The following is a 15,118-nucleotide window of genomic DNA, read 5'->3' on the forward strand; positions in this document are numbered from 1 at the left end:
GCACTTGTGATCGATATGATACCTCTTCATTCACTGCTACGAACTGATGGCGGTCAGATAAGTACGATTTGAACCATGCTAAGGCGCTTCCACTAATGCCAACAAAGTTTTCTAGTCTATTCAAAAGAATGTTGTGGTCGATAGTGTCGAACGCAGCGCTAAGATCCAGTAGAACTAATAAAAAGATACAACCACGATCAGATGATAGAAGCAGGTCATTTGTAACTCTAATGAGAGATGTCTCAGTACTATGATATGATCTAAATCCTGACTGGAATTCCTCACAGATACCATTTTTCTCTAAGAAAGAACATAATTGTGAGGATACTACCTTTTCTAATATCTTTGACAGAAAAGGGAGATTCGAGATCGGTCTGTAATTAACTAGATCTTTGGGGTCAAGTTGTGGTTTTTTAATGAGAGGCTTAACAACAGCCAATTTGAAGGTTTTGGGGAAATATCCTAATGACAATGATGAATTAATAATAGCCAAAAGAGGATCTATGACTTCTGGAAGCAGCTCTTCTAATAGTTTAGATGGAATAGGGTCTAACATACATGTTGTTGGTTTAGATGATTTAACAAGTTTATACAATTCTTCCTCTCCTACAGAATGGAATTGTTCCTCAGGGGATCTATAGTGCGCTATCTGATGCGATACTGTAGCTGACGGCTGCATGGTTACAATTTTATCTCTGATAGTATTGATCTTGGAAGTAAAGTAGTTCATAAAGTCATTACTGCTGTGCTGTTGGGAAATGCCAACACCTGTTGATGCTTTATTTTTCGTTAGTTTAGTCACTGTATTGAATAAATACCAGGGGTTATGTTTGTTTTCTTCTAGAAGAGATGAAAAGTAATCAGATCTAGCAGTTTTTAATGCTTTTCTGTAGGATAGGGTACTTTCCCGCCAAGCTATACGAAATACCTCTAGTTTTGTTTTCCTCCAGCTGCACTCCATTTTCCGGGCTGCTCTCTTTAGGGCATGAGTGTGCTCGTTATACCACGGTGTTGGAGTCTTATTCTTAATCTTCCTTAAGCATAAAGGAGCAACTGTATCTAAAGTGCTAGAGAAGAGAGAGTCCATAGTTTCTGTTAGATCATCAAGTTGTTCTGAGCTATTGGATATGCTGAGGAACTGAGATAAGTCAGGAATATTATTTATAAAGCAATCTTTTGTGATAGAAGTGATGGTTCTACCATATTTGTAACAAGGAGTTGACTTTACAGCTTTAGCTATATGGAATATAGGTAACACTTTACAATACGGTGACACTAATATGCATTAAATCATGCTTAACAAATGCACATATAATAATGAGTTGATGTGTAACTCATGAAGAGCTAAACCATTTATTAATAATTACTGCAGCAGCAACAAATGAACATTCTATATGATTCATAGATTAAGTAATCAATAAATTGTTATTAGTTAAATGTGTCATAAAGTATTAATTCCCTAATGACATATTATATTAACTAATAGTGTAAATGAATATGTTAATTACCACAATGGGTTCAAGCATGCATTTCAACTTTCAGTTGTCTGCTTTAATTAATCATTAGATAATGATTTGCATGGGCATCATTATGGTGTGCCTTTACTTGTTGAGGCGCATGACTAACTAACTAATTCAAAATCTATAACCACAATGACATATTACTTAACAATTAGTTAATAGTCATGTGCCTCAACAAGTAAAGTCTTAACAAAATGATACCTTAGCAAATCATTAGCTAATGATTAATTAAAGCAGACAACTGGAAGTTCAAAGGCATGGCTTCAACCCAATGTGGTAATTAACATATGAATTTACTTCATTAGTTAATAAAATAAGTTATTAGGTACACTGTAAAAAAATGTGCCGTTAAATAACAGTAATGTACTGGCAGCAGAGTCTCCATTAACTCTTTCAACGCCATTGACGAGATATCTCGTCAATTAAGAGACAACTCTTCCCCGCCATTGACAAGTTTTTATGGCAATCTGTATTCTAGGTGTATTACGGTAAGGAAAGCCCTAGCGCATGTCCTGAATGAGTTACGGGACTTCTGGGTCTTTAGGGTGCGAATGGAAGACGATTGGCATAAATGGAAGGATCAGAGAAAATGTAGATCATATATAGATCATAGCCTATGTAGATCATGCTTTGACCATTTTGAATCTGATCGGGACGATGTAGTCAGTGAGAAAGATGCATTTACAGACACAGAAACATATGTAGTTGTAACCGATCCGTCGATCTGAATAGGGGTGTGTGTGGGCTCTATCTATCTATCTATCTATCTATATGTGTGTGTGTGTGTGTGTGTGTGTGGGCTCTATCTATCTAGCTAGCTATATGTGTGTGTGTGTGTGTGTGCGTGCATGTACAGTATATGTATGCATATGTATGTATGTAGCCTGTGTGTGTGTGTGTATAATCATATGTATGTATATGTTTGTGTGTGTGTGTCCTGTTTATTGAATGCAATTTAAATTATTCATATAATTATTTACAGGTGAAAGAATATGACATCTGAATGTATTTTGCATGAAAATGCACTACTTTGATAAAAATGCATTTTCTCAGTTTTTGTCCAAAATGTTGTATTTTGATGGTACCCACCTGCATTCAAATGGTGATAAAACATGAACACATGAAGATAGAATAAAATAGTTTGTTTTTGTTTAAAAGCAGAGACATGGTTCTTTATTTTGATATATGATATGTTCTTATATTCATAGCAGAAAATATTCTGAGGGCCGTCAAATTTAAGTGAAAATCATCAAAAATGCTGGCGGTGGCTGGCAACTTTTTAAAAAAACGCTGGCGGGGAAAGAGTTAATGTACCGTTAATTTACAGCTCTTCATTTTTACAGCATGTTACTGTTATACTACCATGGAAATTAACTCTGCTCCAATTGGTTCAAACAGTTCGAGTTTAAAATATTAGTATTCATATGGCGTTAGTAATGTGAACTTATATCATTTGAGTCCACTGAGAAGATATATTTTTTAGTATAAATCTGCAAACACTTTAAATAACTAAAAACATGTCTTTAACTCAAATCGTTTCAGTTCATCATCAGCTAAAGCACACATGTATGTGCTGAAGTACTTAACAAAAAGATCATTGCTGCTTAAGCAACTGCACAGTTACTGTCTTTAAATAAAGCAGCAGAACATCAGTGTTCGTGGCTCATCATTGACTGAAGCACAGGCTCTACCCTCCACCACAACGGTGACCCACAAAACTACATTAAACTAAAAGATCTCTCATGTACAAAAACACATTAATACAGTTCAGATTAATATTTACTCTCCTTATCAGTTCATGACTTTGCATAACTGTTTTCTGTGGACCTTCACTAATATTTCAGTAAAAATAACTTTTTTAATTTGGTTAATCTGACTGTTATGTTTTACAGTAAATTGCTGTTTTTTCCTTGAATTAACGGTAATCTGCTGGCAGCACGGTTGACAGTAAGTAACTGTTTTTCTACAGTTTGTTGCCATAAATTAATTACAGTTTATTGCTGTTAAATTACATTTCATGCTGTTTTTACTCTTCTTACATCTTTAACCCTTTAAAGCCCACGACAAAATCCCCAGTTTTAAATTAACACTTATAATGTGCGCACACTACAGAGTGTTAGAGTAACACTGAATCAGTGCTGAAGTTAATGAGATAATTCTGTGATTAATTAAGTGATGATTGAGCATTAGTGATGAACAGCTGCTGTTAACAAGCAGAATCACTGAAGAAAGAGAAACACAAGAACTACAACTGACTTCAGCCACAGCCTTAGATGAAATCATCTGAAATAAAGAAGACATTACATCTCTCCAGATCTGATTAAACAACTCCTAAATCAGCATTACTTCACACATTACTAACCAGACTGATGCTATTTCTGTCAGACGTTCACAGAAATGCAAGTTGTTGTTTTTTATTAACTTCCATGATGGAGATCAGTGTTAGCTTAAGTTGGGCTTTTGAACCTGGACTTTTTAACATTAGCTTTTGTTTAGCTGTTGTAAACATGTTTTGAAACACATGTGTTATGGTAAAATGAACCAAAGCAAAATCTGAAATATTATTAGTTATGTTTTGTTAATGATATAACTATCATTAAACATTATATTCACTGATTTTGTATTTTTTTGCCAGTGTCTCTTCTGTTACCAAAGTGATGTAATAACAGCCTGCGCATTCTTTTGCTCTAGTTTATATAAGATTGTTAAAAACATTACTGACAATTTAAAAAAAAACCTGTAAAGTGTTATGAAACACACACCTTAAGAATCAGCGTATGAATCTCAACAACGGTGACAATCAACCAAAATAAATAAACAGATCAATTCTGAACGTCACGAAACACGCTACTAAAACTCAACACAAAAACAAAAGCAATTATAAAAGCAAATAGAAAGAATTAGAGAAAATAAGTGAACAATTGAGTGGCATCATTTATTCATGTCGCAATGCATGCTGGGGAGTCATGGATGAGTTTTGTACTGTGCTGGTACGCAGCATGCATTGCAGCATGAAGCTTTTGACTCACCATTGTTGAGATTCATATGCTGATTCTTGATATCTGTGTGTGTCTTCATTATGCCGTAGTACTGAAGGTTTTGTGCAAAAGATGTTTTATAACTCTTCATAACAGACAGTTATTTGGAGTAACATATATCGTAAACACCATGAAACTAATAAAAATCCCACATCACATATGCATTTTACAAACACAGTTACAACAACCAAAAAGAATCTAGCCTTAAAAAGTCAAGGGTCAAGAGCCCAACTAAAGCAACGCTGATCGCCATTATGGTGAGGTCACACGAAACATTTTCAATAAAGCATCTAAATGTCTATTAATTCTCAAGTAATTTTGTTGATATATGACAGAAATAAAGTCAGACTGTGATGTGTGAAGCTGGTGATGCTTGTTGAGTTGTTTAATCTTCCTCTGCTGTTTTATTTCAGTTGATTTCATCTAAGGCTGTGTCTGAAGTCAGTTGTAGTTTGATTTTTCTCTTTTCTCCAGTGATTCTGCTTGTTCACAGCAGCTGTTCATCATTGGCTGAATTCACTCATTAGTGTTCATTCTCTCTGTCAGGTGGACTATATTAGTAAACTCATGTAGGGAATAGTGAATGAGGGTGTAGGGTGTGATTTGAAACACAGCCTCTGAGTGTCGACTCTGAGCGCTGTTAATGCACAGGACTGCAGAAGGCTACTTTCTCGAAAACAACAAATATTACCCAGAATTCATTGTTTTTTACGGGATTTGACTGTTGTAATGAAAAAACAGGATACTGTCAGAATATGGACGTTTTTTTACAGCAATTTTTTACAGTGAGTTAATATATTATGACACATTTAACTGATAACAATTTATTGATTACTTAATCTTTGAATCATATTGAATGTTTATTAGTTGCTGATGCAGTAATCATTAGTAAATGGTTTAGTTCATCATGAGTTATAAATTAACTCATGATTATCTGTGCATTAGTTAAGCATTATTTAATGCATATTTGTGCACCCATATTGTAAAGTGTTACCGGAATATACAGGAGACTAGATAATGATCTGAGACATCATCGCTCTGCTGCAAAATTTCAACGCCACTGACATCAATTCCATGTGACAGTATTAAATCTAGAGTATGATTTCAACAATGAGTAGGTCCTGACACGTGTTGTTTAACACCAATAGAGTTTAGAATGTCTATAAATGCTGATCCTAACGAATCTCTGTCATTATCAACATGGATATTAAAATCACCAACAACTAGGACTTTATCTGCAGCCAGCACTAACTCCGATAGAAAATCAGAAAATTCTTTAATAAAGTCTGTATGGTGCCCTGGTGGCCTGTATACAGTAGCCAGTACAAACATCACAGGGGATTTATTTCACTTGTTTCTTTGGATAACGTTATATGAAGCACCATTACTTTGAACGAATTATACTTGAAACCCAACCTCTGAGAAATACTGAAAATATTGTAATAAATTGTAGCAACACCTCCCCCTTTACCTTTTGGACGCGGTTCATGTTTGTAACAGTAATCTTGGGGTTTAAAGGGATAGTTCACCCAAAAATGAAAATTTGATGTTTATCTGCTTACCCCCAGGGCATCCAAGATGTTGGTGACTTTGTTTCTTCAGTAGAACACAAATAAAGATTTTTAACTCAAACCGTTGCAGTCTGTCAGTCCTATAATGCAAGTCAATGGGCACAGAATCTTTGAGAGAAAAAAAACAACATGCACAGACAAATTCAAATTGAACCTTGCAGCTCGTGACAATACACTGATGTCCTAAGACACAAAACGATCGGTTTGTGCAAGAAACTGAACAGTATTTATATATTTTTTTACCTTTAATAAACCTCAATGTCCAACTGTCACAACATCCGGCGTGTGACGCGTCCACCTGCTCTGGCACATAGATATATATACATAGATGCCTCATTAGTGACTGTTTCTATGAGCTGCTACGTAAGGATCTGCGCCGGATGTTGTGGATGAGCTCAGGAGAGTTGGACATTGCCTGTATCAGAGGTCAAAAATGATATAAATGCTGTTCAGTTTCTCGCACAAACCGATCATTTCGTGTCTTAGGACATCAATGTATCATCACAAGCTGCAAGGTTTAATTTGAATTTATCTGTGCATGTTTTTTTTTTCTCTCAAAGATTCTGAGCCCATTGACTGGCATTATGGGACTGACAGACTACAACGGTTTGAGTTATAAATCTTCGTTTGTGTTCTACTGAAGAAACAAAGTCACCTACATCTTGGATGCCCAGGGGGTAAGCAGATAAACATCACATTTTCATTTTTGGGTGAACTATCCCTTTAAAGTAATGTAATCATCTGGTTTTAGCCAGGTTTCTGTCAAACAAAGCACATCTAGTTTATGGTCAGTGATCATATCATTTACAAAAAGTGCTTTTGTAGAAAGGGATCTAATATTGTGTTTTAAATGTTTCAAATCATACTTCATCTGCCCGCCAGTCCCGGCTAATTACTTCTACCACCAAAAATGCTTTTTCCTTAGCTTTCTGTGATGCCACTCTATCCCTGGATGATTCTCAAACAGATTTGAGTGCTGAGGAGCTCCTATCCAGGTTTAATTATATTTCTGCAAATGTTTTAGACTCAGTGGCACCTCTAAAAACCCTAAAACAAAAACCTAGGTCTGAGCCCTGGATAGATGAGACCATACGCTCGCTCAGGAAGTGTTGTAGAAGAGCAGAGTGTAAATGGAAAACAGACAAACTCCAGGTCTCGTTTGAAATATTAAGTGATTCGCTATTGCAATACCAGAAGGCAGTCAAAGCAGCAAAATCAAGATATTTTTTAGAAATCATTACTAAAAACTGTCACAGGCCAAAAACACTTTTCACTATCATCAATACTACTTTGAACCCCTCTGTGTGTTTGTTTCCTGAAATGTCTTCTTTTTCTTAATTTTTTTGTCAATAAGATAAGAGATCTTAGACTGGGGATAACTCCCTCTTCCTTCGATCCCTCTCTTCCCCCTGTTTGCAGTGCTGTTTTTAGTCATTTTGAACCAATTTCTGGCACTTATCTTAAAGAAATAGTGGATCAGCTTAAACTTTCAGGCTCTTGTTTTGATATTATTCCTCCATACTTTCTTAAACAAGTTTTGGATGTAGTTGGGTCTCATCTATTGACTATGATTAATCGCTGCTTAGAAACTGGTGTTGTACCTGACTTGTTAAAACATGCAACAGTCCACCCCTTGCTTAAAAAACAAAACTTAGACCCCACAGTGTTAGCCAATTTTAGACCTATCTCAAATTTGCCATTCATTGCTAAAATCTTAGAGAAAACTGTCCTACAGCAATTGCAGAGTTTTCTAGATGACAACATGATTTTTGAAATATTTCAATCTGGTTTAAAAAAACATCACTCTACTGAGACTGCATTGTTGAAAGTTTTAAATGATATTTTAGTAACCTGCGATTCTGGTAACTATGCTGTGCTTGTGCTCCTAGATTTGACCGCTGCATTTGATACGGTCGATCACAAAGTTCTTATTGCTCGGTTGCAGCAATGCGCAGGTATAAAGGGTAGTGCCTTAAATTGGTTTAGATCTTATTTTTCTAATCAAAGGTTTTCAGTTAACTTTGGAGATCATTTTTCTAGTGATGCTTCTATATCATGTGGGGTTCCTCAGGGATCCATTTTGGCTTCCCTTCTTTTTTTCAATATACATGCTTCCACTTGGTTCTATTTTCAGGAAATATGGGCTGTCATTCCATTGTTATGCTGATGACACCCAAGTTTATTTGCCCTTAAAACGTAATTCAGATGGTTTGGACACTCTCCTGGCTTGCTTCTCAGATATAAAATCCTGGTTGTCTTTAAACTTTCTGAATTTTAATGAAAGTAAAACAGAAATAATAGTTTTTGGTTCTTCAGATTCAATTCATAATCCCAAATTAAATCTTGGTGGGCTGTCCTCTTGTGTGAAGACATCAGTGAAAAACCTGGGTGTTGTCTTTGATGAGTCTTTGAAATTTGATAAGCAGATAAACTTGGTCGTGAAATCATGCTTTTTTCAGTTGCGAATGCTATCAAAAGTAAAGTCTTTTCTCTCCTTCAAAAATTTTGAAAAAGTAATCCATGCCTTTATATCCTCCAGGCTGGATTACCGTAATGCTCTATATGTTGGGATTAGCCAATCAGCTCTTTCCCGATTACAGTTAGTTCAAAATGCAGCAGCCAGACTGCTCACAGGTACTCGAAAATGGGACCACATCACTCCAATTTTACGCTCTCTTCACTGGTTGCCTGTGCGCTACAGAATTGATTTTAAAATATTACTTATAGTTGTTGTGAACTTTTATCTTCTACGAAGCAGAGACCAGGAGACGTTGGGATATCTTTCATCCAGAAGTTACTCTTTATTGAGAACTCGCTGTGCGTCGCTGAAGTCATCCAAGTCTAACTAAAAGCAGTGATACATTGTAGTGTATATACATTTAGGGGGCAGTGCTTAAGAATGGAAACAAAGCACCTGGGTGACGACTTTAAACAAAGCATGCAAATGAGAAAGACAGACCCAATCAACAACACTCGATTGCATTGATAATCCAATCAGTCTAACGATTCATGTCTGGGCCAGGGGGCTCCGAAAGCCATTTGCAGAACAAAAGATTCGAGTCTGGCTCATTTGGCTCATTTCACTTACAATAGGAGAACAGGAACTGGCAGGGACCTCTTGCATCTGATGTAGTGATCTGACTCATGTCACCATTTTTCACCTTAAATGCTAAATACAAGGTATATAACTTCTTCAGTTTGTACACTATTACATTGGAATCTAAATTAAACATTTAAATAAATTTGTAATCCCACAATTCCCCCTTTGAGAGTTCTAATAACTCTCACAAAATACAAACTTAGACACTTAAAAAGTTTATTCTTGTAACTTGTGATCGTTACAGGCTCATAGCACTTGTTCTGTGTTGATTGTCTGTAGTGATGAATAATCTTTTCTGGTTGGAACTGTCATTTCCTTGTGAGAGGCGGAAGTCATTTGCTGATGTCAAGTCAAGTCAAGTCACCTTTATTTATATAGCGCTTTTACAATGCAGATTGTGTCAAAGCACTTAACAGTATCAAATTGGAGGATAGAGTGTCAGTAATGTATAATGATAAGATTAAACACTCAATTTTCAGTTAAAGGCATTTCATTATTGAATTCAGAGATGTCATTGTCTAGCTCAGTTTAGTTTAAATAGTAGCTGTGCAATCAAATCGGCGATAATCGCTAGAAATTAAGTGTCCCCAACTGAGCACGCCAGAGGCGACAGCGGCAAGGAACCAAAACTCCTCTGTGACAGAATGGAGAAAAACCTTGGGAGAAACCAGGCTCAGTCGGGGCCAGTTCTCCTCTGACCAGACGAAACCCGCAGTTCAAAAGTTTATATTTCTATTTTAATTTTGTTGCAATTTCTAACAATAGTAGTATTATGTAGTTAGGTATTTTATTATATTTTAGTTATTTTGTTATTTTTGGTTGATATATCTAGGATATATCTCTGGGGGTCATCTGGGTGTCCTGGTCTCCGCTGACGATCAGGGCTGTAGACATCATCTCTTGGTGCTGATCCACCATCTGATCGGATACGGACTGAGAAACAGACTAGGAAAGAAACAAACAAATATTAGCGTAGATGCCATTCAACTGACGATGTAACGAGTACATCGTGTGTTATGGGGAGTGTTCCCGGTTCGGTTGATCTAATTAATGCAGCCTAACAATCCTTTAACGGATTTGAATAATAGAAGCGACACGCGTTATGTGTAAGCCAGGCTAAAAAGATGGGTCTTTAATCTAGATTTAAACTGACAGAGTGTGTCTGCCTCCCGAACAGTGTTAGGTAGACTGTTCCAGAGTTTGGGTGCTAAATAGGAATAGGATCTGCCGCCCGCAGTCGATTTTGATATTCTAGGTATTATCAAACGGCCAGAGTTTTGAGAACGCAGCGGACGTGGAGGACTATAATCGATAAGAGCTCGCTCAAGTACTGAGGAGCTAAACCATTCAGGGCTTTATAAGTAATTAACAAGATTTTAAAATCTATCCGATGCTTGATAGGGAGCCAGTGCAGTGTTGACAGAACCGGGCTAATATGGTCATATTTCCTGGTTCTAGTAAGGACTCTAGCTGCTGCATTTTGGACTAACTGTAGTTTGTTGATGTGAGTCTCTGCGTTGTGTATTTTTTTTTCTTTGTTCTGTCTTCCGTGACAGTTGGCTTGGTAGTGAGTCTCGTTGTTGGCTTCATGCGCAGGTGAGGGGTTTGGCGCGTATGGGTCTCAGGACAGCCATCAAGTGGTATCTGCACAGAGGAAGAAAGAAAACAAAAGGCCGAGCAGTATTTGTTCTAAAGACTACAAACATTAGGGTTGTATCCTCTGTTCAATCTGCGTCTGCTATTGTTGTTCCTTCTTTCCCTATTTCTTAATTCCTGTGACACCTAAAGAACAGTGAGGTGAGGGTGGACTAGTGGATGGGGAAGGCCTATGAGGGTGTGTTCACCGCAGGGTTGGCCCCCGAAGCCTGTTGCATCCGGTTCTTCCCTGGGTTCCTCACTGGTCCATGTGTCCTATCCTATCCCTGTAGGTGGTGTGCAAACTTTAGTGTGTGACATCTCCATCCTTTAATGGAACATCAGTCATAACAAACATCATAACCCAGAGAGGATAGGTGAGTGACTGGAGTGTGCTGTAGTATAGCTTTGAAGGCTGTGAGTGTACTTAACTAGCATTCTCTCAATGGAAGGAAGTGACAGTAACCTTCCTGTAGTTTTATTTACAAAGAATCTTTCAGCTTTGTTGTACATTACTGGGAAATTAAGCACTCACAGCCCTAACAGTTAACACCTGAGCAAACTGCTCCAACAGTTCGGTGAAGCGGGGAGGGGCTGCTTCAGAGTACCAAGTAGACTGAGTAGAAGCTGAGTAAAGCTGTTAATTTCTCCTAATGTCTTTTGGCTTTTCCTACACTCTTTCATCCAGTGTCCAGGTTTACCACAGTAATGGCAACTGCCCTCCTTCTTAGGACATTTACGTTTCTGTCGGTTCTCTGTGTTGACCTTAAAGGACGCTGCTGCAATCTTTACTCTGGCTTTAACATCAGAGTCTCTTTCCCAAGTAGCTAACCCGTCCAAGCTGTTTTGCAAGCTTCCAGTGGACCATGTTAGATCTAAGAACGGCAAAGCTGATCTGTACTCTGATAAAAGGCCATCAAACCATGTTCGAACTAGTGGTCCTTTGTCATCAAGCACACTTTCAGAATCATCCACTATTCCACTGTAAGTTACAGCTGACTGACAAAACCTTTCAGTGTATTCACTCACAGTTTCTTCTTTCCTTTGCACACACACTCAAAAAAATGATTCGGTCTAAATTGACATTTTATGTAATTCAATTACATAACAATTTTCCATCCATTTAGATTACATAGTTTTAACATAAACAAATCAATAAACTTAATGTGAGTCATATGCATCAGTCATACGTGAATGAAACAGGTAAGATTTACGTAATAATTCACAGCAAAGTCCCCACACTGCTCAGTGTTCATGTGTTTCCACACTACAGAGTGTTCAAGTAGCATTGAAGCAGTGCTGGAGTTAAGAAGATAATTATGTGATGATTGAGCATTAATGATGGACACCTGCTGTTATCAAGAAGAATCACCGAAGGAAAGACAAACACAAGAACTACAACTGACTTCAGCCACAGCCGAAGATGAAATCAACTGAAATAAAAGAAGACATTAAATCTGTCAAGATCTGATTAAACAGCTTCACAAACAGCTTCGGATTGACTTTATTTCTGTCAGACTTCTAGAAAAGCTCTTATTGAGAATTAACAGAGGTTTAGATGCTTTATTGTTTTGTTTGAAATCACCATCAAAGAGACCAGTGTTTCCTTTTATTGGGCTCTTGACCCTTGACATTTTGGTGTTAATATTGCGCTGGTTGCCTTAATTGTGTGATCATTTAAAACACACTTAGCTTAACCAGCAAAGCCAAGTGACAAAGAGTTGTGGGCAAATGATCCACCGACATCATTTTAAGCCCAATTACTGATCATATAGCTGTTATACCGCTCTAAGTTTTTTTCATAGCTTCATATCTTGCAGTATTGTAAATATCAGATGATTTGAATAATTTTCAAAACACTTTGTGCACAAAGTTTTCATCTGCAGCAATTCAAAGACCACAGACATCAAGAATCAGTGTATGAATCTCAAAAATGGTGACAGTCAAGAAAATATTCAGATAAAACTCTGAACATCACAACATAAGCTACTTAAAAATCACAACTAAACCAGCAAACGTAAAATAAAATAGTAAGAATAAAAGAAAATAATCAGACAATTCAGCTGCATTGTTTATTCATGCTGCAATGCATGCTGGGATACATGGGAGAGTCTTGTACTATGCCGGTACCCAGCATGCATTGCAACATGAAGCATTTTGTTGACTGTCACCATTGTTGAGATTCATACGCTGATTCTTGATGTCTGTGGTCTTTGAATTGGTACAGATGAAAACTTTTTGTGCACAAAGTGATTTGTAAATTATTCAAATTTTCTGATTTTACAATACTACTAGACCTGTAGATACTAAAAAAAAAAAAAAAAATCTAAAGCAATACAACATCCACATAATCAGATATTGGACTTGAAATGAGGTCAATGGGTCATCTGCCCACAATTATTTTATTTTTATTTTTTTGGCTTTACTTGCTAAGCTAAGTGCGTGTTATATAAACACACAATTAAAGCAACTAGCGTAATATTAACACCAAAGTGTCAAGGGGTCAAGAGCCCAGAGTCCAATAAAAGGAAACACTGGTCTCTTTGATGGTGATTTCAAACAAAACAATAAAGCATCTAAACCTCTGTTAATTCTCAGTAAGAGCTTCTCTAGAAGTCTGACAGAAATAAAGTCAACCTGATGCTGTTTGTGGAGTTGTTTAATCAGATCTTGAGAGATTTAATGTCTTCTTTTATTTCAGTTGATTTCATCTTCGGCTGTAGCTGAAGTCAGTTGTAGTTATTATGCTTGTCTTTCCTTCGGTGATTCTTCTTGATAACAGCAGCTGTTCATCATTAATGATCAATCATCACATAATTATCTTCTTAACTCAACACTGCTTCAATGCTACTTTAACACTCTGTAGTGTGGAAACACATGAACACTGAGCAGTGTGGGGACTTTGCTGTGAATTATTACATAAATCTTACCTGTTTCATTCACGTATGACTGATGGATATGAATCACATTAAGTTTATTGATTTGTTTATGTTAAAACTATGTAATTTAAATGGATGGAAAATTGTTATGCAATTGAATTACATAAAATGTAAATTTAGACCGAATCATTTTTTTGAGTGCAGTTAGTGATTCTGGACCAGTCTATTTTGGGTCCCATGATATTCTTTAGAATTTTCAAAACACCTTCTCTCAAATCACCTTTACTGGCATGTTGTAGTTCAGAAGTAACAGCAGACTCAAAACTGTTGAATTCAGATTCAGTTAGAATTTGTGACATCAGCTGTGTGACTTCTGCTAACGACATGTCGTAGAGACGCATTTTGCGGATCAATGCTCTTCTAAATTCAGAAAAATCTGTGCGTGCTGAGGGTAAGCTCTGGGATAGCCTCTCTATATCTTTAGGTCCTAGTGTTTTGGCAACAGTTTGTACTTGCACAACAGAAGAATTGAGAGGAACACTTTCAGTTTCCTCAATTCCCTGAGATCTAGCGCCACATACCGTCACTGAATCTACAGGCACATCAGTTACTGATTGGATGGTTACATCTGTTTCAAAAAAAGCTTGTAAGTCAGGATAATTGTTCTCCGGCTGACTAACTTCTTCCACATCAGTTTTTGCTGCAGCTTTGTTGCGGTTCAATTTCTTAGTCAAAGAGGATACTCTAGCTTGAAGCTCATTGTTCTGTTTCTCTAGCTCTGAGTTACGCTGAGATTGTTGTGTAGCTAGTGCTAAACCAAATTCTCTGTGGCAGCAGATAATGCCTTTAACACTGTTCTTGCGAATACATGCTCCTAATACCTTTTTACACTCATCTACAGACCAAGTCTTGTCTGGATGAATCTCATATTTCTGCGTTAGTTCTTGTCTAACTTTCTCAGTGATTATTAGGTTCATTTGTTCCCCTAACAGTGTTTTGAATTCACTATCTGACCACAATGGAGTCGCAAGACCATCCTTTTCTGTTGTTTGAATCAGCCTAGCATTCCTTCTAACCATTTTGTGAGTTTCTTTGTTACCACACAATCAAAAACACTAATACAGAGGGTAACACAATATTAGCACGTTATGCTAATCTTCCCTGCCTGGACAGAGGATAACCTTCATCTCTAAAAGTAAATTTTTAGAGGATAATTTAGTTAACCAAACCCTACAGCTATCTGTTAACTCTTCTCTGACGCAGAGGATAAACAAATTTGTACTGGTCTTAAAGGTTCTTTGGATTAGAGACAGCACTCACCACAACCTTGGTTGAGAGAAAAATTCAGTCTGGAAATCTTTGTTCAGCTAGAAGT

At 37.0% G+C, this 15,118-nt stretch overlaps 1 protein-coding gene across 2 annotated transcripts in view; it reads right to left on the minus strand.

Moving 5' to 3' along the window:
• Positions 1–9,917: 9,917 nt before the first annotated feature.
• Positions 9,918–15,118, minus strand: part of LOC131530792 (GTPase IMAP family member 8-like) — a 96,707-nt gene continuing 91,506 nt past the window's right edge. For both annotated transcript variants that reach the window (XM_058761258.1, XM_058761250.1), the window contains one exon: positions 9,918–10,147. The gene's annotated coding sequence lies outside the window, so the exon portion shown is untranslated. The remainder of the gene's footprint in view (positions 10,148–15,118) is intronic.

The sequence above is a fragment of the Onychostoma macrolepis genome, chromosome 22 (genome assembly GCF_012432095.1).
Source record: "Onychostoma macrolepis isolate SWU-2019 chromosome 22, ASM1243209v1, whole genome shotgun sequence".
Lineage (NCBI taxonomy): Eukaryota > Metazoa > Chordata > Actinopteri > Cypriniformes > Cyprinidae > Onychostoma > Onychostoma macrolepis.